At 42.0% G+C, this 25,000-nt stretch overlaps 2 protein-coding genes across 2 annotated transcripts in view; one reads left to right on the forward strand and one right to left on the reverse strand.

The window, feature by feature from the left end:
* lgals2b (lectin, galactoside-binding, soluble, 2b) overlaps positions 1 to 25,000 on the forward strand; it is a 140,711-nt gene that overhangs the window by 43,711 nt on the left and 72,000 nt on the right. The window lies entirely within an intron of this gene.
* LOC143751430 (voltage-dependent T-type calcium channel subunit alpha-1I-like) overlaps positions 24,471 to 25,000 on the reverse strand; it is an 80,082-nt gene continuing 79,552 nt past the window's right edge. The window contains exon 23 of the mRNA XM_077244030.1: positions 24,471 to 25,000. This exon is cut by the window's right edge and continues 1,523 nt beyond it. The gene's annotated coding sequence lies outside the window, so the exon portion shown is untranslated.

The raw sequence follows: 25,000 nt of genomic DNA on the forward strand, positions 1-25,000 counted from the left end.
AAAGTAAACTGTGACATATTATACCCAAATATTCTTCATACAGTGACTACCAGTAATATTTATTAATATTTGGGACCAATAATTATTCGGACACTTTGAGCTGATCATGTTTTGCTGAAGTGTTTTTTCTTTAATAACTAATGCAGCTTTTTACACACAGACTGAACAACATGAAGCATTGCTTGGTAACTGGTTGAGCTAAACTGGTATTATCTAATTGTGTAGTTAAATTCAACAGCTGACAGATATTCAACATAATTCATGTGTGAGAGTCTAACAGAAGGACGGACAAAACCAGTCAAATATCAACTGATTTAATAACTTCTCATATTTTATTACCTTTGTCTGAACTATAGCGAATAAACTGTGATAATGTAGAAATGTTGAAGATGTCTGAATAAATGTTGGTTTGGCTGTAAATGATGAATCTGCAGGCAAATTCTTCACAATTCATGAATGCGAAGCATGTTTTGTGGTTTATAAAAAGGTGTTTTCCGGTGTGAACTCACTCACTCTCAAACCTCAGAGATTCATCAAACAGGTTTAAAGTCACCATGAAATAAAAATGGACAATTCTTGTTTTTTTTTTTGTTTTGTTTTTTACAGAATATAGCAGTTTATTGTAAACGATTTATGGGTGCGCATCATTTTGTGTTAATAATGTTGAATGAGAATAAATTCCTCTTGCAGCATCTCTTCTCTGATGATGTGGGCGGGGCTATAACCTGTCACTCACATGAGATCAGCCAATAGCAAACCACAACCATCCAGTCAATTCCCCACAGACACAATCAAGCCCCGCCCACATCTGTTCTTGTTCCTGAAGCGTTTCTCTCGATATACGACACAATAGAGGAGAAAAGAACAGCACAACTTCCCTTTCATGACGACTTTGAGTGTGATGTGACTGTATCACTGTCTCCATGGCAACCCCATATGATGCTGCCACAACAACCACTAAAATAGAACAAATAAAGAGCTAAACAAGAGTGTCAAGCATGTTCTGAGGAAGAGGATTAGATATATTACATGTGAAGCTCTCCATCCTCGTCTGAGCTGATGAACACTGGCGTCTGAAGATCTGTGGGTTCACACACCATTAAATAACTGACATGATCTATTATAGGACCTGTAATATGTCCAGAGTTATGACAGGACACGTCACCTCAATCTGACCTCGAGGCACACTCCATTACTGTGTGTTTCAGACGCTTCAAACCCATCAAGACTTTCAGTTCATGTCTGATGTGCAATTAAAATAAAATCCACAGTCCTTCTCTTGTAAGAAAAAAGAGAAGCAGAAAATCTACTGAGTCGACAGGCTTTACACGCAGTACAGAACCTGAAGAGATGAAGAAAGTCTTTGTTCCTCTCCAAGTTCTTCCTAAATTATGTAATCTTTGAGAGTTTATTAGAGGATGTACAGCAGTTTCCCATATGGGAAAACATAATAAGTGCTATAATGAATAAACGGATGAAATAGATATGCGTTATCAGACCGATACATAAACCTGCAGAAATCCACACATCTTTCACTCTGTGTTTATTAAACATTTTGGCTAATTTTATTAGATTTTCAATGTACTCTGTTGCACTTAACACATTTTTCCATGTTTAAATATGCTTCTATTCCATTGAATCCCCACAGAATCGGTGCAAAATGTGTTCACTGTGTTCAGTGATTACTTGTTTTCAGGTTTCTCACCTGATATTTAGATGTATGGGTTGAGAAATCTGAAAACAAGGAACATGTGCGAATCATACTGAGGAAGAACTGAGAGAGAGAAAGAGGAGAAAAGGCCACGAGCTCCTTCAAGAAATCACCGCATCAACCAGAGCTTAACATCCTGACCTTTTAGATAATAGAGCTGCACATTTCACTGCAATTCATCATTGCTTATCAGCAGTACACACACACACACGCATACAAACACACACGCACATACACACACACACGCACACACACGCGCGCACACACTCATATGGCATGCCAAAGTGTTCATAAACGCCTGGTCAGGCGTCTGATTGCACACTGACCCGTCAAGCGTGCGTTTCGACAGCCAAACGCGCATCCCTGACGCGCGAATTACCATAAAAGCGCGCGTTAATGTGCGCCATGTGGTTACGGAAAACACGCGTCAGAAACGCGTGTTTTTTGCATCAAACACGCGTCTTCAACGCGTCATCTGCTATTTAAAACGCACGTTATCGACGTGCGCTTTAGGGTCACCGAAAACGCACGTTTTTGACGCTCGTTTATCGTAACAAAAATGGGCGTCGAATTCGTGTGTTTTGAGTAGGACAAAACGCACGTTATAAAGGTGTAAACAGGTAAACCTAACAGGCAGTGCAAAAGTGTGTGAAGTGTACAAACGGGCGAAAGGAACGTTCTCGTTCTCTATAGTGTTCTCGAAATCGCAGTCGAAAGCGTGTGCTCACTTCTTGATCGAATCTCTCATGCTTTTGTCCCTATATGTGGTTTAGGACTTTTGTATTAGCCTATCATTAAACCCAAGCAAAACGGCATGGAATTATCAATGGCAAATTTGACAGAGGAGAGGATTATAATCGGTGAGTTATTAAAATCCAGTATAGTTAGCATTTAGGTAAACAAAGATAGAAAGAAAGAAAGAAAGAAAGACAACTCCAAAATGGTTGTGGGGGGATTTGACATAATGAGATTGTTTCTGTCGGCCGGGGTTTTATGCCCCAGAAGTATTTTTGAAACAAAAAAAGAAAAACAACTCTCGGTTTTCACGTTCACTGGTGTTTATTTCAGCACCTCGACAGTCCCTTAATCCCGTCATTCCAGACCATCTCGCACATTGTCCAGTTGTAATTTCGGTAACACATTACAATAAGGTTTCATATATTTACTACATTAGTTCACATGAACTAATTATGAACTGCACTTCTACAGCCTTTATTGATCTTTGCTAATGTTAATTTCAACGTGTACTATTGATTATTAAAATAAAAAGTTATATTTGTTAACATTACTTGTTCTGAATTCTCCATGTTTAGCAGAATAACGGAGATGCGCACAGAATCAGCGCTGTACGTCACTGGATAGTGCGCAACCAGCGCAGTTGCAGAGCCTACGCTGATTTAGTAGACTGAGAATAAGCGTAGCGCTATAGAGTTCCATCAGCCGTTCTGACTGGAAAGTTCGCGGGATTGCTTGCATTATAAGGACATTGTACGAGTAACGGATAAAAAAACTTGCACATGTCTATCCATGTTGATGCCAAAGCAATCATTAAAAGGCTATCATCTATCCATGACTCTGAGTTCTCTGACAAGAACACTGTGGCGGTCAGTGCACATTGATCTAGCTAAAACTAAAATATAACATGGTCCTTCGAGCCGGATGCTGACTACTACAGATATGTCATTGCCTGATGATAACCCGTCCAGTTCAGAGCAATCAGCTGGGAGACCGGTGAGACGGAGTACACTTCCCAAGCACTTGGAGGACTATGTTATGGACTATAACCTTTCAAGGTCAACTAGTCCCCCACTAAGCTCACTAGAAACACATACAGTGCCTTTAGCTGTAAACCGAGCTGTGGACAGAACATTATCCGTGCCGAGTATGTCTACACCAGTACGTAGAACAGAACAAGTTCAATCAACTGATAAAATGTCCCTGAGAAAATTGATGGAAAATATCTCTGCAGCTGAGATGGAGGAGTCAGCTGAGATTGCACAGCTTACAAGCAGACTGTCTCTTTATGAGAAAAGGCAGCAGCGTCAACAGGATATGTTAAAACGCATTAATGATTTCCTTCTGGAGGAGGAAGCAGATAACCTCTCACTCCAAGAAGCAGATATAGCATCTCAGAAGGGCGCACTTTCCCCTGAGCCTGGACCAAACATTACCTCGACTGCTCCACGCTTTACAAAGACACCAGTTGACTTTGCAAAATCTCTGCCTGATATAATGAGCCCTACACAAAAGGGAGCTCAATTACCTCCGATCTCACAAGTTCCTGTTATACGAAACGTGGCACAGGGTACCATAGAAGCTCAGTCTGCCCAGCAAACACTTGCACTGAATAATAGTTCAGTTGACTCAATTCCATCATCATGCTTTGTGTCTCCACAACTTCCGTTTACACCGTTTATCACATGCTACTTGAACATCTTAAACTTCCAGAGGCTCAAATGATTGGACAGTCCTGTCGACATGAAGCTCGGCCATATACGGCAGCAATGCAGGCCCTACAGTTGCATTATGGACAGCCACATCAATTAGCACAGAGCGAAATAGCAGCCATACTCAACGCTCCAGATGTGAAGGTCGGTGAAGCTAGTAGTTTCCAGTCATTTGCCTTAAGAGTTCATCTTCTTGTGAGTATGTTGCTGTCCCTGGAGGGCCAGAGAGGCATTGAACTCAGCTGTTGTTCCCATGTAGACCGGCTCCTCAGCAAACTACCCAAGTATCTCAGAGACAATTTCATTGAGTTCTTACAGATGCAAGGCAAGTTGAATGTCGCCAGCCTCAATCCATATAATCTTCAGGACTTTTCTGGTTGGGGGCAGAGTAAAGATCAACAACAGCGTCTGTCCAGTAGACTAATTGAACGTTATCAAAAGGAGAAATCCTCCTACTCACTTCAGGGAAAGGATTCAACCCGATCGAAAAGACAGAATGCTTCAGTCTACCATGGTACAGAATCCCAAAGTGTCAAATCATGTAAGCCTGTATCTCAGCCCTCTCAATGGAAGAAATCCAAAGTCCATTGCCTATTCTGCCACAGCAAAGAACATTACATAACCCAGTGCTCAGAAATAAAGGAGCAATCTACAGAAACCCTCATGCAATGGATAGCAGAAGGGAAACGGTGCTGGAAATGCGGCCGTTCTCATCATCCAGAGGACTGTAATTTAAAGAAACCATGTGGAATCTGTGGGGAGATACATCTCCAAGTCCTCCATGGCATCGCTGAACAGCGATCCAAGACTAAGCACACCAGTGCATTAAACAGTAGGATCTATCTCACACCTTCCAGTCCCTCAGGTCGAGTACTACTGAAAGTTGTGCCGGTGCTTCTACATCATGAGGACAGAACAATTGAGACCTTTGCGATATTAGACGACGGAGCTGAACGTACCATGCTGCTACCTGCCGCTGCTCAACAGCTTAAGCTGGAAGGGAAGGAGGAAACTTTAGCCTTACGTACTATCCTTCCTGATGTCATATTCCTGACTGGCTTAGTTGTTACCTTTGATGTATCCTCCAGAAGCAATCCAGTAGTCAAGTACAGAATCCAGAATGCCTTCACTGCGGATGGATTAGATCTTGTGGAACAGAGCTACCCAGTGAAAGCTCTTCAACGTCGATATGTCCACTTGAGAGATATTCCATTGCAGTCATTCAAGAATGTTCAGCCCTTGTTGCTGATTGGCTCAGATAATAGCTCTCTGATTACTGCGGTGGAAACAATTCATGTAGACACTCAGATTGGACCAGTTGCAGTCCGTACAAGACTTGGGTGGGCTCTTCAAGGTCCTGAAGGTCTTTCAAATCGGTCAACTTCCACTCATCAGAGTTATTTTATTACCGCTGCAGCAGCCTATGACACCCTCTATAGAGACGTGGAGCGACTGTGGAAGTTAGATGCTCTACCTTACCGCAGTGAAAAGCTGTTAACTCGATCTAAACAGGACCAAGAATCTATTGAGATCCTAGATGGCAAGACCTGCAGGGTGTTAATCGATGGAATTCAGCGCTATGCTGCTCCCTTGTTAAGAACTGATAATTCCACCAAGTTCCGTGCTCCTCAGGAGTCTGTTCTTGCCAATCTCCGCAGTACCGAAAGGAGACTCCGGGATCAACCAGAGAAGGCAGCCGACTATCAATGTGAGATGAATAGACTTATTCAAGCAGGTTACGTCAAGGAGATCACAGTTAAAGAAGCTAATGAATCGGAGGAATCCTGGTACCTGCCACATCATCTCGTCTACCATAATAGTAAGGCACGTCTGGTGTTCAATTGTTCATTCGTCTACAAAGGTACTTCACTCAATGAGCAGCTCCTGCCAGGACCAAACCTGGGACCATCCCTGCTCGGGGTCTTACTGCGATTTCGACAGCACTGTGTTGCGATCAGTGGAGACATTAAGGGTATGTTTCACCAGGTTCGACTGTTACCTGAGGACAGACCCTTACTGAGATTCCTCTGGCGGGATTTACTACGGGAGATCCCGCCGAAAGTATATGAATGGCAGGTGCTACCGTTCGGGACAACCAGCAGTCCTTGCTGTGCTATCTATGTACTACAAAAGCACGTCAAAGAACACCCACGCAGCACTACTGACCTCATCCAGTCTGTCGAATCTGGTTTCTACGTTGATAATTGTCTGGAGAGTCTACCTACTGCTGAAGCAGCCAAGACTAGAGTGGATGACTTGCGTGCAATACTGGCGGATGGCGGATTTGAAATTAGGCAATGGACAAGCAATCGATCATCAGTAGTGGCTCACTTACCTTCTGATGCTAGAATCCAGGACATGGAACTGTGGCTTGAACACAATCGGTGTGACCCTCAAGAAACCGCATTAGGGCTTTGCTGGAATTGTAGAACAGACACACTGGGTTACAAGTACCGACCAATCAACCATTCAGCACTAACAATGCGTACAGTTTACAAGATACTAGCGAGTCAGTATGACCCTTTGGGTTTCATCACACCTTTTACCACCAGAGCCAAGATTCTCATACAGCAGCTATGGTCAAAGAAGAGAGATTGGGATGACCCAGACCTCCCTGCAGATCTGCGTGAGGCTTGGAATGTCTGGGAGAGTGAATTACCACACCTCAGCTCAGTTTCAATCCAGCGTTGCTATGTTCCTGAAGTAATGGATAATCCTGAACTTGAGCACCACCTTCATGTTTTCTGTGATGCGTCGGAAAGGGCATATGGAGCGGTAACATACCTCTCTACAACTTATGAGGGCACGACCAATGTCTCCTTCATAATGGCCAGGTCAAAGGTGGCCCCAAAACGTCAACAGACCATATTGTCATTCTGCTTGAAACAAACCACGCTATGGACAGACTCTACAACTGTTCTAGAATGGCTACAGTCAGAGTCATGCCGGTTCAAGGTATTTGTCGGCACACGTGTATCCGAAATACAAGAACTGACAGATCAGCGATCATGGCGTTATGTCGACTCACTGAATAACCCAGCTGACGACTTGACAAGAGGCAAAACACTTCTAGAGCTCACTAGACCGAGCAGATGGAGTAATGGGCCGTCTTTCCTCTTGCGAGCTTCAGATGAATGGCCTAAGAGACCACACATCACTCAGCCACATAAGTCCAACGAACTAAAAGGTCTGACTTTCTGTAGTTTTGCATCGGTACCACAAAATATTCCAGACGCAAACCAGTTTGATTCGTGGAAGGACCTTGTCGAGGCCGTACGTCAGCAATGCTATGGGGTGGCAGAGCCAAACCAGACTCAATTGATTAACAGTTACCGTGAAGCAGAAGCTATTCTACTGCGAGCTTACCAAGAACAAAGTTTTCTTGAAGAGCTTGTTTCTCTGAGGGCAGGCCAGCCAGTTCATAGCAGCAGCAGACTCAGAAATCTATCACCAGAGCTGGACCAAACAACAGGTCTCATAAGAGTCGGTGGGAGGCTACGGCTGTTACAGCATGTCAGTGACCTTGATATTCATCCCATTGTCCTCGACCCTCGCCATTCAGCTACTATGCTTCTTATTAAAGACTATGATGAACAGCTGCTACATGCTGGATCTGAGAGATTATTTGCAGAAATCAGAAGACAGTATTGGATCTTGCGAGGTCGACAAGTCATTAAAAAGTACCAACTTCACTGCCCAGAATGTCAGAGATGGAGAGCACAGCCTAAAGTTCCTCAAATGGCAGATCTGCCCAAGGCTCGTCTACGCATCTTCCGCCCACCTTTCTTCTCAACAGGCGTTGATTGTTTTGGGCCATTCATTGCCAAGATAGGCAGACGAAATGAGAAACGGTGGGGAGTGATTTTTAAGTGCATGATGACACGTGCCATTCATTTGGATCTCCTTAATTCACTGGATACAGATGCCTTCCTACTAGCCCTCCGCAGGTTCATTGCCCGGCGAGGCAAACCAGCAGAACTCCTTTCAGATCAAGGCACGAATTTTAAAGGAGCTGACAGGGAACTCCAAACAGCTTTCAAGGAATTGGAACCGCAGCTTCAACAACAACTGGCAAATTACCAAATTGATTTCAAATTCAATCCCCCTAATGCACCGCACTTTGGAGGAGCATGGGAGCGGGAGATTCGCTCCATCAAGAGTGCACTCCAGGTCGCTGTGGGAGCTCAATCATTGTCAGAAGATGTACTTCACACCATCCTAGTTGAAGTGGAAGGTATCCTCAATTCCAAGCCTCTAGGGTATGTTTCAGCTGACGTGGCTAATCCCGACCCTATAACACCAAATATGCTTCTCATGGGGCGGCGGGACGCTTCTTTGCCACAAGCCGTTTACGCTCCTGAGACGATAGGAAGACGTAGATGGCGGCATTGCCAGAACTTAATAGATCAGTTTTGGATCCGTTACCTACGAGGTTACCTGCCAACCCTTCATCCCCGCTACAAATGGCAGCATCCAACAGAGCCCCTTGCACTGGATACCGTGGTAATGATAATTGACCCCAACCTACCACGAGCCCAGTGGCCTATAGGTCGTGTGGTGAAACTCCTTCCAAGCAGAGATGACTGTGTACGAACTGTTGAAATTCAAGTACGGGGTAAAATCTACACACGACCTGTAGCCCGTCTTATCCCACTTCCCGGACTGCCAGATAATACAGAAAATCCGCAAACATAAAGAATTCTTCTAATCATCACATTTGCTTCTCAGATGTGGGGGCGGCTGTTCTGAATTCTCCATGTTTAGCAGAATAACGGAGATGCGCACAGAATCAGCGCTGTACGTCACTGGATAGTGCGCAACCAGCGCAGTTGCGGAGCCTACGCTGATTTAGTAGACTGAGAATAAGCGTAGCGCTATAGAGTTCCATCAGCCGTTCTGACTGGAAAGTTCGCGGGATTGCTTGCATTATAAGGACATTGTACGAGTAACGGATAAAAAAACTTGCACATGTCTATCCATGTTGATGCCAAAGCAATCATTAAAAGGCTATCATCTATCCATGACTCTGAGTTCTCTGACAAGAACACTGTGGCGGTCAGTGCACATTGATCTAGCTAAAACTAAAATATAACATTACTTAATGCACTGCGAACTAACAGGGTAGCCTACTAAAAGGGCACACTCCTCAGATTATTAAAGAAGTAAAACAAAGTTGTAAAAGTAAACTTTAAAAGTTTAGAAGTGTATGAAAATTAAAAAATATATAAAATACATATTGTTGTATTTTATATATATTTACAAAACATTTTCATCTCTAAAACGTCAAGAAAACCAATGCTACATATCTGAACAAGTTTTGTGCCAGATTTTAGGTTGATGTCTCAATAAATGAGCTTTAGTAAAGATTTTTTTGTGCGCAGTACCAAACTTTTCCACTAGATGACATCCAGACTTCATTTTGATTTCCATACATGTTTTTAGTGATCTGGGGCCGTATTCACAAAGAATTTTAAGGCTAAAAGTAGCTCCTAACTGGCGAATTTAGTAGCAACTCCTAAAAATAATGGGCGTGTCACTCCTAACTTTAGGACTCCTAATTTTTTTCACTAAAAGTAATTCACGAAGCATTTTAGCCCTAAAAGTAGCACCTAAGTCTGGGACAGCTTAAAAGAAGTCGAGAGGACTCCTAACTCACTAAGACCTATTCACAAAGGATTGTAGCGCATATCACCGCCTCTCGCAGTCGTCCGGGGTCTGCGACACAAGCGGGAATGCTGAATTGATCTGCAAACAAATCTTCTCCTATGTCTCACGCTTAGTTTTACTTGATATCCCAGTGTCGAATTTCCCTTTTATTTTTATTTTTTTATTTTTTCAGCACCAACTGGGCCAGCAGCAGTAACTGATCCTGCGTCCAGTTGGGCTTTCTTTTTCGTTTTGGCGAGTTCATAATCCACCGTCATTCAACTATTACATTACTTCAATAGGAGCAACATTTACTTGCTTTAAGTAGTCTATTTAGGCTATGGAAGCTTGTTTCCGCCACAGAATGAAAAATAAAAAAGCTAATTGCGACTTTTTATCTCACAACTGCGACTTTATTTCTCACAATTCTGACTTCATATCTCGCAATGAGATAAAAAAGTCGCAATTATTTTAATTTATTTTTATTCAGTGGCGGAAACAAGCTTCTATACTAATAATATGTCAATTAACCAAGCAAGTGTTAATGCAAGTGTCGTTTTTCATTATTAGGCAAGTGGCGGTTTCATTAGGGTATTAGGCTACCTTAATTTAATTGAATTGAATTGACCACTTTTCTCTCTCTTTCTGCCTTTTTAGAATTACACTTCACTGGGGCCTGCACAAACATGTCATTATATATGCATTTCGATGACATTACTATTATTATTTTGTGTAGGACACAGACATATTTAGATGTCGTAATTCCATGATTTGTTGTGTCTGTGTTATGTTCCGCATGATGGCTCTGTCATCTAACAACCAATCACCGTGATCATTGCGAGGAAACTCGTGCATGAGAATTGACGTCATCCATAGCAACGAAGACTCACTCTTAGTTTAGGAGTTGTCATTTTTCCTTACTAAGAGTAGGTCTGAAAGGCGTTGTGAATAACTTTTAAGAGAAAACTCCTAGCTAAAATATTTTAATGGGATTTAGGAGTACTCCTAGTGGTAAAATAAAATTCTTTGTGAATACGGCCCCTGAACCTTATATTTCCATACTATTCCAAATATTTATGAAGTACACATCCTATTCAGAAATAGTTAGGGCAGTAATGTTAATATTTGATTTCAATTCAATCTCTAAAACACATATAAAAATGTACGGAAAGAATCAAAGTGTGTGTTATAGTTTGCCTCCACATCACAAATGAAGAATATATTAGTATTTATCTATTGCTGTCATTTCTTTTGATAACTAGTCTTCAAATATTTTAATATTTTATATAATATTTATATATATTTATAAAGGTTCCTGACGCACGTTTTCCATGACAACAAAGCGCACGTGCGCTTTTAAGGTAAATCCCGCGTCAGGGACGTGCGTTTGGCTGTCGAAAGGCACGCTTTTGACGGGTCAGTGTGCAATCAGACGCCTGACTAGGCGTTTATGAACACTTTGGCTTGCCATACACTCAAGCCTTGTTTATACTCGACGCGTCATCACGAGCGCGAGTCTCCGCTGACTGCGCGCGCACCTCCCCAAACGGACGAAGCGTTTATACTTGACGCGCTCGCCGTTGTGCTATTCTGTGAAACGACAGGGCGACTCGGAGTAATTCTCCTCTAAACCACCAGGAATCAGCAGTGAAGTTTGCTGTTTATTAATAGTTTATTAATTGCTGAAATTCATATAAAAAGAGTAATAAATACAGTAGGTTTATTGTACTTTCACTGCATGTAAACTAATTGTTTAAACCATAGTGTTTAAACCTTACTTCTGCTATTGTAGGCTTATTTTGTAAATGTAAGCAGTTACTTTAGACAAGTGCAAACTGGGTGCTTAATGCAAATGTGTTCCTATTCACAAAATGAGAGTTTTTTTTCACAATTTATGGTCGCCCATCAATGCAAATGTCTCTATGTGTATAGAAGGATCATGCTGTACAGACCAGCTCGGACAAAGTCGCCTCGAAGTCGTTCATCTTCGGATGCGACCGCCCACACCGCAATTACGTCATTTTTGCAAGCGCGCACCTTCACGCTCACGTCGAGTATAAACAAGGCTTTACCCCGGATTTCCACAAACTGCGGGACGGCTGAGGATCGGCTCCATGCTCCGCTGTCCTTCAATACCAACATTTGTTGCGGAACGGCTACGGCCATGACTGACAGCTGAAGTCACGATGGACACACGATATCTCGCGAATTTACGTATGATCGCGCGATATAACAGGATGTAGTTTCTATAAACAAAACCAGCAACAGTTTGTTTCCAACCAGAGGAGTAGAGGGGACACACACACACACACACACACACACACACAGACACACACACAGACACACACACACACACACACACACACACACACACACACACACACACACACACACACACACACACACTATATGGAGAAAAATCCTGGAATGTTTTCCTCAAAAACCTTCATTTCTTTTCGGCTGCAGAAAGACATGAACATCTTGGATGACGTGGAGAGAGTCAAATATCAGGAGATGTTAGTTCTGAAGTGAACTACTCCTTTAAGCTGTACTCAAAGGTGTGTTACAGTTATTTTACTACGGTAAAGCATTCTCTAATAATCAGTTCCTTCAGCTATCTTAGTTCACACACATATTGTATTCACTCTCAAAAATATATTCAGTTTTTTTCATTTTTATTTTGCACTGATATCTGGGTCACGCATCACAGATAGAGAGAGAGAGAGAGAGAGAGAGAGAGAGAGAGAGAGATCACCAGAGATCCTCAACTTTCACACATGCTTTTCCAAAAGTACTCTAGAAAACATCTCATCTTTCCCAAAACTTCTTGTTCATCGACTTCTTATGTCAACAAATGAGTGCATATTTACAGACAAATAATCTTTATTTGCATTGATGGTTCCATGAACCTTTAACATCCATGGACTCTTTCCAAGGTTATTTACAGTAATAACAGGTTTTAGATTATTAAAATGCTCTTGAATTATGAGAAAATTGTTCTGTTATGATCTGTTCTTTGGGAACCAGAACCCTTTTTGAAAACCCCCTTTGGAACCTTTATTTTTAAGGGCGTACAGAATGATGTTTATTTGATTTCTAATTATTGCAGAAATTTAAATCATCATTCAGTTTTATAGGGAGAAGTGTATTAAAGGACAGACACTGTAAAATAAATCCCGTTAAATTTATGGTATAAAAACAGCAGCTGTGGTTGCCAGAAATCTACCGTAAACAATACGACAGCAACATTTTAGGTATTATAAACTTAACTTAAATTTACAGTTAAAAAACACATTTCAATATATTTTATAATGTTAATTTACTAATCTATCAAAGTACTAATATCTGTTTTGTACCACTGTAATACACTGATGAGAGTCACATGATCAATCTAAGCTCATCACAAACAGCTTTTACACATTAATGTTTAAACTATTATATAGAAGCTGCACATCATACACTCAAACACTGAACACCATCATGGTGACACATGACATTTTAAAAATGCAATAAACATTAATTTAACAGCTTTAAATGTAGCATAAAACCCAAATGTTCATAACCGATTAGAAAAAACTAAGAAAAACTATGATGAAACAGTTATTTCAACAAAAATACAGTCACTCAGGAATTATGGGAATGTAAATGTACGGTTTTTCACTGTAAATTATACAATGGCTTGTTCTTTTTCACTTACAAAAACTGTAAATTCATTAATTTAACCGCATCATCATTAAATGTACGGTTAGATCTATCACAGTTATTCACCATTTTTACAGTCTTTTAAAATCACACTCATTTCTTCCATCGAACACTGAGAGGATCATCGGATCACACATGAACACTGAGAGGATCATCGGATCTCACATGAACACTGAGAGGATCATCGGATCACACATGAACACTGAGAGGATCATCGGATCACACATGAACACTGAGAGGATCATCGGATCTCACATGAACACTGAGAGGATCATCGGATCTCACATGAACACTGAGAGGATCATCGGATCTCACATGAACACTGAGAGGATCATCGGATCTCACATGAACACTGAGAGGATCATCGGATCTCACATGAACACTGAGAGGATCATCGGATCTCACATGAACACTGAGAGGATCATCGGATCTCACATGAACACTGAGAGGATCATCGGATCTCACATGAACACTGAGAGGATCATCGGATCTCACATGAACACTGAGAGGATCATCGGATCTAACATGAACACTGAGAGGATCATCGGATAACACATGAACACTGAGAGGATCATCGGATCACACATGAACACTGAGAGGATCATCGGATAACACATGAACACTGAGAGGATCATCGGATCTCACATGAACACTGAGAGGATCATCGGATCTCACATGAACACTGAGAGGATCATCGGATCTCACATGAACACTGAGAGGATCATCGGATCTCACATTAACACTGAGAGGATCATCGGATCTCACATGAACACTGAGAGGATCATCGGATCTCACATGAACACTGAGAGGATCATCGGATCTCACATGAACACTGAGAGGATCATCGGATCTCACATGAACACTGAGAGGATCATCGGATCTCACATGAACACTGAGAGGATCATCGGATCTCACATGAACACTGAGAGGATCATCGGATCTCACATGAACACTGAGAGGATCATCGGATCTCACATTAACACTGAGAGGATCATCGGATCTCACATGAACACTGAGAGGATCATCGGATCTCACATGAACACTGAGAGGATCATCGGATCTCACATGAACACTGAGAGGATCATCGGATCTCACATGAACACTGAGAGGATCATCGGATCTAACATGAACACTGAGAGGATCATCGGATCACACATGAACACAGAGGATCATCGGATCTCACATGAACACTGAGAGGATCATCGAATTACACATGAACACTGAGAGGATCAACGGATCTCACATGAACACTGAGAGGATCATCGGACCACACATGAACACTGAGAGGATCATCGGATCACACATGAACACTGAGAGGATCATCGGATCACACATGAACACTGAGAGGATCATCGGATCACACATGAACACTGAGAGGATCATCGGATCACACATGAACACTGAGAGGATCATCGGATCACACATGAACACTGAGAGGATCATCGGATAACACATGAACACTGAGAGGATCATCGGATAACACATGAACACTGAGAGGATCATCGGATAACACATGAACACTGAGAGGATCATCGGACCACACATGAACACAGAGGATCATCGGATCACACATGAACACTGAGAGGATCATCGGACCACACATGAACACAGAGGATCATCGGATCACACATGAACACTGAGAGGATCATCGGATCACACATGAACACTGAGAGGATCATCGGACCACACATGAACACAGAGGATCATCGGATCACACATGAACACTGAGAGGATCATCGGATCACACATGAACACTGAGAGGATCATCGGATCACACATGAACACTGAGAGGATCATCGGATCACACATGAACACTGAGAGGATCATCGGATCTCACATGAACACTGAGAGGATCATCGGATCACACATGAACACTGAGAGGATCATCGGATCTCACATGAACACAGAGGATCATCGGATCTCACATGAACACTGAGAGGATCATCGGATCTCACATGAACACTGAGAGGATCATCAGATCTCACATGAACACTGAGAGGATCATCGGATCACACATGAACACTGAGAGGATCATCGGACCACACATGAACACTGAGAGGATCATCGGATCTCACATGAACACTGAGAGGATCATCGGATCACACATGAACACTGAGAGGATCATCGGACCACACATGAACACAGAGGATCATCGGATCTCACATGAACACTGAGAGGATCATCGGACCACACATGAACACTGAGAGGATCATCGGATCTCACATGAACACTGAGAGGATCATCGGATCTCACATGAACACTGAGAGGATCATCGGATCTCACATGAACACTGAGAGGATCATCGGATCACACATGAACACTGAGAGGATCATCGGATCACACATGAACACTGAGAGGATCATCGGATCTCACATGAACACAGAGGATCATCGGATCTCACATGAACACTGAGAGGATCAACGGATCTCACATGAACACTGAGAGGATCATCGGATCTCACATGAACACTGAGAGGATCATCGGATCTCACATGAACACTGAGAGGATCATCGGATCTCACATGAACACAGAGGATCATCGGATCTCACATGAACACTGAGAGGATCATCGGATCTCACATGAACACTGAGAGGATCATCGGATCTCACATGAACATTTAGAGGATCATCGGATCCCACATGAACACTCAGACGAGACTCGCACACACTCAGACGAGACGCACACACACTCAGACGAGACGCGCACACACTCAGACGAGACGCGCACACACTCAGACGAGACGCGCACACACTCAGACGAGACGAGCACACACTCAGACGAGACGAGCACACACTCAGACGAGACGCGCACACACTCAGACGAGACGAGCACACACTCAGACGAGACGAGCACACACTCAGACGAGACGCGCACACACTCAGACGAGACGAGCACACACTCAGACGAGACGCGCACACACTCAGACGAGACGCGCACACACTCAGACGAGAGGCCCACACACTCAGACGAGACGCGCACACACTCAGACGATACACAGACGACACACACTCAGACGATACACAGACGACACACAGAGGACAGGTGAAGGTGAGGAGAGATAAATAATCCAGATTCCCCTAACACACACAAACACACACACCTTCACAGCTGAAAAACACTCCAGACGTCAGTGAGAGAGACTTTTTTGTGTGTGTGTGTGTGTGTGTGTGTGTGTGTGTGTGTGTGTGTGTGTGTGTGTGGGTGTGTCTGTGTGTTTGTGAGAGAATCAGAGCTGCAAACACTGAACACACGGGGCCTCAGGTCACGGTGAGACTTCAGCGGGACCAGAACACACACACACACACACACACACACACACACACACACACACACCTGTGAATCTGCAGCTCATACGAGACGCGCACACACTCAGACGAGACGCACACACACTCAGACGAGACACGCACACACTCAGACGAGACACACACACTCAGACGAGACACATTCAGACACAAACTCAGACGAGACACACAGACGAGACGCGCACACACTCAGACGAGACACACACACTCAGACGAGACACATTCAGACACAAACTCAGACGAGACACACAGACGAGACGCGCACACACTCAGACGAGACACACACTCAGACGAAACACACACTCAGACGAGACACACACTCAGACAAGACGCACACACACTCAGATGAGACGAGCACACACTCAGACGAGACGCGCACACACTCAGACGAGACGCACACACACTCAGACGAGACACGCACACACTCAGACGAGACACACACTCAGACAAGACGCACACACACTCAGATGAGACGAGCACACACTCATACGAGACGCGCACACACTCAGACGAGACGCACACACACTCAGACGAGACACGCACACACTCAGACGAGACACATTCAGACACAAACTCAGACGAGACACACAGACGAGACGCGCACACACTCAGACGAAACACACACTCAGACGAGACACACACTCAGACAAGACGCACACACACTCAGATGAGACGAGCACACACTCAGACGAGACGCACACACACTCAGACGAAACACACACTCAGATGAGACACACACTCAGACAAGACGCACACACACTCAGATGAGACGAGCACACACTCAGACGAGACGCACACACACTCAGACGAGACGCGCACTCAGACGAGACACACACTCAGACAAGACGCACACACACTCAGACGAGACGAGCACACACTCAGACGAGACGAGCACACACTCAGACGAGACGCACACACTCAGACGAGACGCGCACACACTCAGACGAGACGAGCACACACTAAGACGAGACGCGCACACACTCAGACGAGACGTGCACACACTCAGACGAGACGCGCACACACTCAGACGAGACGCGCACACACTCAGACGAGACGCGCACACACTCAGACGAGATGCCCACACACTCAGACGAGACGCGCACACACTCAGACGAGACGCGCACACACTCAGACGATACACAGACGACACACACTCAGACGATACACAGACGACACACAGAGGACAGGTGAAGGTGAGGAGAGATAAATAATCCAGATTCCCCTAACACACACAAACACACACACCTTCACAGCTGAAACACACTCCAGACGTCAGTGAGAGAGACTTTTTTGTGTGTGTGTGTGTGTGTGTGTGGGTGTGTCTGTGTGTTTGTGAGAGAATCAGAGCTGCAAACACTGAACACACGGGGCCTCAGGTCACGGTGAGACTTCAGCGGGACCAGAACACACACACACACACACACACACACACACACCTGTGAATCTGCAGCTCATACAGACGGACAGGATCTGACAGCTCGACTGAAGCTGATGATGTTTATGTGTGACAGTATCTGTGAACGTCAACGGCTAACAGTGACAACAAGTGAACAGCGACACACACACACAACAGACACACACACACACCCTCTTCATGTGCTGACAGTGACAGCAAGTGAACAGCGAGGAGGAGATCAAACACTCTTCGCTGGGTTATTCTTCCTTTTATCAGAGACTGGCACGACACGCTCTCTCTCACACACACACACTTTCTCTCCCTCCCTCTCTCTCTCTCTCTCTCTCTCTCTCTCTCTCGCACACGCACTCACACACACACACACACACACACGCTCACACACACTCTCTCTCTCTCTCTCTCACACACGCACTCACACACACACACACACACACACACACACACACACACACACACACACACACACATGCTCACACACACTCTCTCTCTCTCTCTCTCTCTCTCTCTCACACACACACACACACACACACACACACACACACACACACACACACACACACACACACACTCTCTCTCTCTCTCTCTCTCTCACACACACACACACACACACACACACACACACACTCTCTCTCTCTCTCTCTCTCTCTCTCACACACACACACACACACACACACTCTCTCTCTCTCTCTCTCTCTCACACACACACACACACACACACACACACACACACACACACACACTCTCTCTCTCTCTCTCTCTCTTCATGATCAATCCTCTGAGGTACAGAGAAGATTTAAAAAAGCTCAAACCAATAAATCATCAAGCAATTTGAGCATCAAATACAATTTGATTCACTTGGAAATGGTAAAAATGGATTTCAGTGGATGTTCGTCTGACATTTACTTGTTTCAGAGCGTTCAGAGAACATTCCATAATAACGTTCCATTAATCTCTGCATAACTATATAAAAGTATTTTAAAACATTTAAAAACCTGGATATTTTTAACATTCATAAATAACACTTTTATAACTTAATAGAAACATTAGCAAACCATACATAAAACAGTTTTTTTTTTACAAAGTGTACAAAATACATGGGGTTCATTTTCAGTTCATGACGACTTTAATAAACTCTTGTGCAAAGAAACGTGTGAACATTCTGCTAAATATCTCATTTAAAGTTCTAATGTTCCACTTTCATGGTTGCCTGAACTTTTACTTTAAAGTGAAGAGGGAAAGACAGAAATCACAGTATTGCGTCACATGTTCTGTCACAACATACTAAAAGTTGGACATTCCCTGAAGTCTGCAGTGATTATAATGTGGTTTGAGGCGTGTCCTCCTCATTCATTATACATGCGCATGTGCTTCAATCTGTCTTTTACTCTCAATCACACAGTCTCTCATTATCTCCTCGTTCATGAACGTTGTTCCGCTGTGTTAAAATCATAACGCTCTCCTATAAATGCAGATATTGCATGTAAGAATATTAATAATGCATGTTGCAGTGGTTTTGAGCGCATCACGGCAGCAAATAATTAAAGCGCTATCGGAGCGCAGCGGTGGTTATAGCCGTAAATTGATATTTTAAATTGAATCAGGACAGGAGTCCTTATTGTGAATGCATGTAAAACTCCTCATCACGCAGTTCAGGATCGCATGAGTGTTTCAGAGCTGAAAGACACACTTTATCCTGATGCACTGTGAGTGCACTAAAACTGCAGCTTGATTTCTGATTGATCTAATAAAGAGAAGCCTATTGAACATGTGAGCTGTCATCAGTTATAACGTTCAAACTTGCTATCTTTACTCTGGGACAGAAAGAAGTGATTTTATTTTCACAAAAATATCCTGGGATTTGAAGTCCCCCCACCACGTTTTGAGTGATCTGAAATATGTATTTCCATAATTTTCATACAATTTATAAGTAGACATCCTATTCAAAAGTAGTATGGGTGGTTTGGCAGTATTTGATTTGAATTCAACCTCTAATAAATGCATAAAAAGAGCACATATGTGCGTTATAGCTCGCAGCCGCATCACAAACCGAGAATCCATAATATTTTTCTTTATATTTAAAACATTTTCAGACCTTTGTTTCTCATAAAATTGAATTGGTGTTATCTTTTGAAAACAAACTGATGTTTCTACCAATCTTTCTTTATTTTTCATGTTTATTGCTATTTCAAAATAAAGGCCTAAACACTCGTAATTATATTGAAATATTCTTGTTGCAGAAAATGGCGAAGGTCCCACCTGTGGGACGGTGACAGTTAAGGGGTATAATCTCTTCACATTCAACAGATTAAGGATTGAAGCTTTTGGAAAAAACAACACCACTCCACAACTATTACTAGTTTTGTGACTTAAAAAAACATCACCCTCCCATTCTCTCTTCCAATCAACTTCGTTATCAACAGTACTGGTGTCTCTTGTACAAAGATAACGTCCAATGTTTTAAGGGGGCTTAAAATCTCTAGCTCCATTCAAATTCAGACTGCCTATTTTTAACTCATCCATAAAACAAAAGATAAGAAGAAAACCAAAAGAGAAACAAAGGAAACACAAATTTGCAAACATCTCGGGTTACGTATGTAACCCTGGTTCCCTGAGAGGGAACGAGACGCGGTGGGAACGCCCTGCGTGATTGCATAAAGAGATCATCATATGATCTGGACTTCTCTTTCGAACCCTTTATCAAATTTAGACTATTTTGTCAATGAACTTTTGATCTACAAACATTTCTTGTATGTTTAAACACAAAATGTAGCCTCAGTGGGAGGGAAAAAATGTGTGTGTGAGTGTAGAAAAGATGAGGAATTTATTAGACGTAATTTGAGACAAATCTAAGTAATAGAGAAATTAAAAGAGAAATAGAAATCAGCAATATTTGGTGTAAAGCATTTATACGTTCGGCTCAAAACGGACCCGAATGCATTAAAAGGGTTTAAAACAAGGTAAAATAATGTACAACTTTTACTAATACAAAACTGTTAACATTAGTTGAATGCAACAAACATGAACAATGAATCGTACTTTAATTAAATAACATTGACAATATATTGATCATTGCTAGTTCATGCATCGACTATTGTTAACAAATGAGACTTTTGGGTTACACTTTATTTTAAGGTGTCATTGTTACAGTGTAATTATATATTTAAGTACTGAGTAATATTAATGAACTACATGTACTTACTATAGGGTTAGGGTAGGATTAGGATTCGGTTCAGGGTTAGTTAATTATGCATCATTTACTGTTATTAGTTTGGTAAATAGATGTAACATTTGTAAAATAAAGTGTTACCGACTTTAAAATCAAACCTTCTTCTTGGCAATATTAATAAATCAACATTACTAATGAAGTAGTTACAGCCTACATGTTTTTCATTTTGGTACTTACTTTGGACATTGAGTGGTGAAGGAAAGCCAGAGGTGAGGCTCTGATCTCCTCAATCCCAGCATGCATCAGTGTTGAAATCCCAGATCTCACGGAGAACTTCAAAGAGCCGCTTCATTAAACGAACTCTAAAATCACACTGGTATATTACCGAAGAAGACAACGACTGACCAGTTCCTCGACCAGCCGAAACTGCTGATTCAACAACACTTAGACTCTTTATTAACTCTGTGTATGAAGAACATCATTCTGATCACACACAGCTTTACACTCTTCAGACATTCATCTAAATGGAAAACTCTGACACAGGGCAGGGTGATGTACAGAACATTTACCATATAATTCTATTGCAATAAGAAAATAACCCAGCTAAGTAAATATTGCAATGGTTTTAAATGCTTTATATTATTTATTATATGAAATGCATATGAAAGAGTCAAGAAAGAGACGAGTCTCAATAGCAACACACTGATCGAGTTCATTTACACGAATCACTTCAACGAATCGAGTCACAACAATTAGATCATCATCGTTTCAAAATCTGTGCGATTTAACACGTTTCAGTAAAAATATAGTTAAATATTGTTATTTAGTACTATGTATTGTTCAACTGATAAATTCAATATTTTTCTGTTCAAAGAGTGTGGAAAACATGCACTCTAAATTTTCTTCTGGCAACAATGAAAAGATGGAACATTTCAGAGCAAATCCATAAATATCGGAGGTGTATATTTTCATATATCATCAAAGGGCTTAAAAAAAGTCACGTTTTGAATGAAAAATGTGTTTTGTCTGTCCATGATTTGCTCAGAATTCCTTCACATAGATCCGGCGCTCCAGTAAAACTGATCTGATCACAGCAGGAGATTTGGAATAAAGTGACTAAAAGACTGAATTTAAATGCAATCATGCAAATTAATGTGCATTGAGAGTCCTTTACAAACAAATCAGCTGTGCAAATGAGAAACAAAATCAGTGGAACCATTTGCCGATCATCGTACACAGAAGACTGAGAGACTGTCCCGCCAGTGTTTCTGACAGAACCGCACATTTCCCTGTTCAGCTGGAGATGAAAAATCATATTTATATATATAAGATTCTTCTGGAAGAGAAAACTGACCGTATAGAAGACGACGGCAATGCAAATTCCAACTCAAACTTGAATGAATGCTTATAATTGAAAGTAAAATGTCACGTATAGCTAGAAGAGTGTGTGTTCTTGCATACAGCATGTTTCAGGCCTCAGACTTCATCATCCTCCAGATGTGATTATGTTTTTAGTGAGACTTTAATACAAAATACAAAAGTGGAAGACAAAGACGTAATAATACGCAGGTAGAAGAATGACCTTTCACTTAATACTTTAAAAATAAAACACTTTTTTCCATCTTCACAGTGCTGTGACATCATCGTTTTCCAGAGACAAACATCAGCTCTAATCCGAACTCTAGTGTGTGACTTTACCGTCTACATAGGGATCTTCTGTCGACCTACACCGGAGACTGAAACACTCATGCGATACTTTAATGCACACAAACAGCACACACTGGCCTTCATTCATGAAACTTTCATAAATATGATAAATACATTTGAAGTGAATTGTGCATAACATTGACCTTCCCAAAAACTCTTCTCCAGATTTACAAATGCCTCGTAATCTTCAGATCTGACTTTTCCAATCATATGTAAATAGGCTGCACACCTAATCGCAATTACCATAATCCCGCCCATGAATTACACACACATGCTTAGAATCAGGCGCACGATTTTACCCGGTTGGATGATGAAACTTGATGAAAAATGTCAGACCACCTCCAATACTCAGAGTTTCTTGAGAAGTAAACCTGAATGTTTTCTTGAAGTTTCCTCTCTGGGTTTCAGATCAGAGCTCGTGTTCCTGTTTCTAATATTATTATTCTAGCAACACAGAACATCCAAAAACAAACCCTCGACTCAATGTTCCTAACTACCATCACACATTTATAAATCACCGGCTGCACTAATGATCTGTGGGCGGCTGCTAAAACTCAATCCTCCTACATAAGAACGAAGAACACGTTTGCCTCGCACGCCAGGATTACTGCACGCGATCACAACTGAACTCATCCTCTATTATACGCTTTATTATAGACAACCGTCAGCTTGATGATGCTTCTTCTGTGTCTGTAGATCATTATCAAATGGTCTTTAAAAAGAAAGGAAATATCAATCGGTACCAAACTATCTTTTACTGCCAAAACTGCTGCCATTTTGGTTTTTACACAGAACATTTTCAGTTCACTACAAAAAGTATGAAAAATATACCTACGTCCCTATTAAACGAAAAACAGTACATGAAATATGTAGTGTCCAAATTTGTAAAACAGAATCATACCCGAAGGACTTATTAGGCCTACTCCCGATAAGATTCTGTACACATGAAAAAAAACAAAAAACGCTGGATGGAAACACCAAGATGCACATAAATTTAAAAATGCGCATAAACTTAAATGTTCAGTTGAGGTGGATGCATTTATCCGATAAGAAGACATGCACAAAATACGATGGAAACACATTTACTGAGTGAATCCCTTGATGTGCAACAATAAACTCATGTGACTCAGTGTCAGCTGTGATTGGATATCTGGAGTAAGCAGTGGACCAATGGCGTCGCAGCGTCTCTAATGCTGGTTTGGAGTTTCTGAAAGTGTGTGATCAGAATGATTGGGTTTAATTCCTCCAGAAGCATCACACACACACGAGTGTGTTCCCGAACACCAGCATCCGAACGCTAGAGAACACGACAGCGTTTATTGTGTATCGCCTGACGCTTGAGACACTCGTTTATGATGGAGGGAAAAAGAGAAAGATTGCAGAAACTTACAGTTTATTACTGATATTTAGAGCCAATTTCCCAGGAAGTGACGATTTAATTCTCTTGAACACATGGGATGGAAACGCGGCTTTATTCGCAAATGTTTTATGCGAATTCCAATTTTGCGCACAAGTTAAATTCGCAACATTGGATGGAAACACAGCTAATGACTACATGGCATGTATTACATCTGAATTTCTTTGATTCAAACTTCATTTTAAATAATTTCAAAATACATTTCCTATCAAATGCAGTACTTCGTGTAAGATTGTCTTGTTCAGTATTTTTGCTTGATTCCCAGTACAAGTATCTAAATATCCTTCAGTGAGTGTCTTGGAGGGGAAAAAGGTCAATAGCCTACAAACTAAATTTAGTCAACTTTATTCTTTAAACAAGACAATTTGCCAACAAATTTCAACTGATATTCTCTGAAAATTTCAACTGATATTCTCTGAAAACAAGTCTTATCCTACACAGTGGCTATGTTTACATGTACAACTTGTGTTTGACTGAATTCATTA

The sequence above is a fragment of the Siphateles boraxobius genome, unplaced genomic scaffold, assembly GCF_051911475.1.
Source record: "Siphateles boraxobius isolate OS27281-9 unplaced genomic scaffold, OSU_SipBor_1 258, whole genome shotgun sequence".
Taxonomy (NCBI): Eukaryota; Metazoa; Chordata; class Actinopteri; order Cypriniformes; family Leuciscidae; genus Siphateles; species Siphateles boraxobius.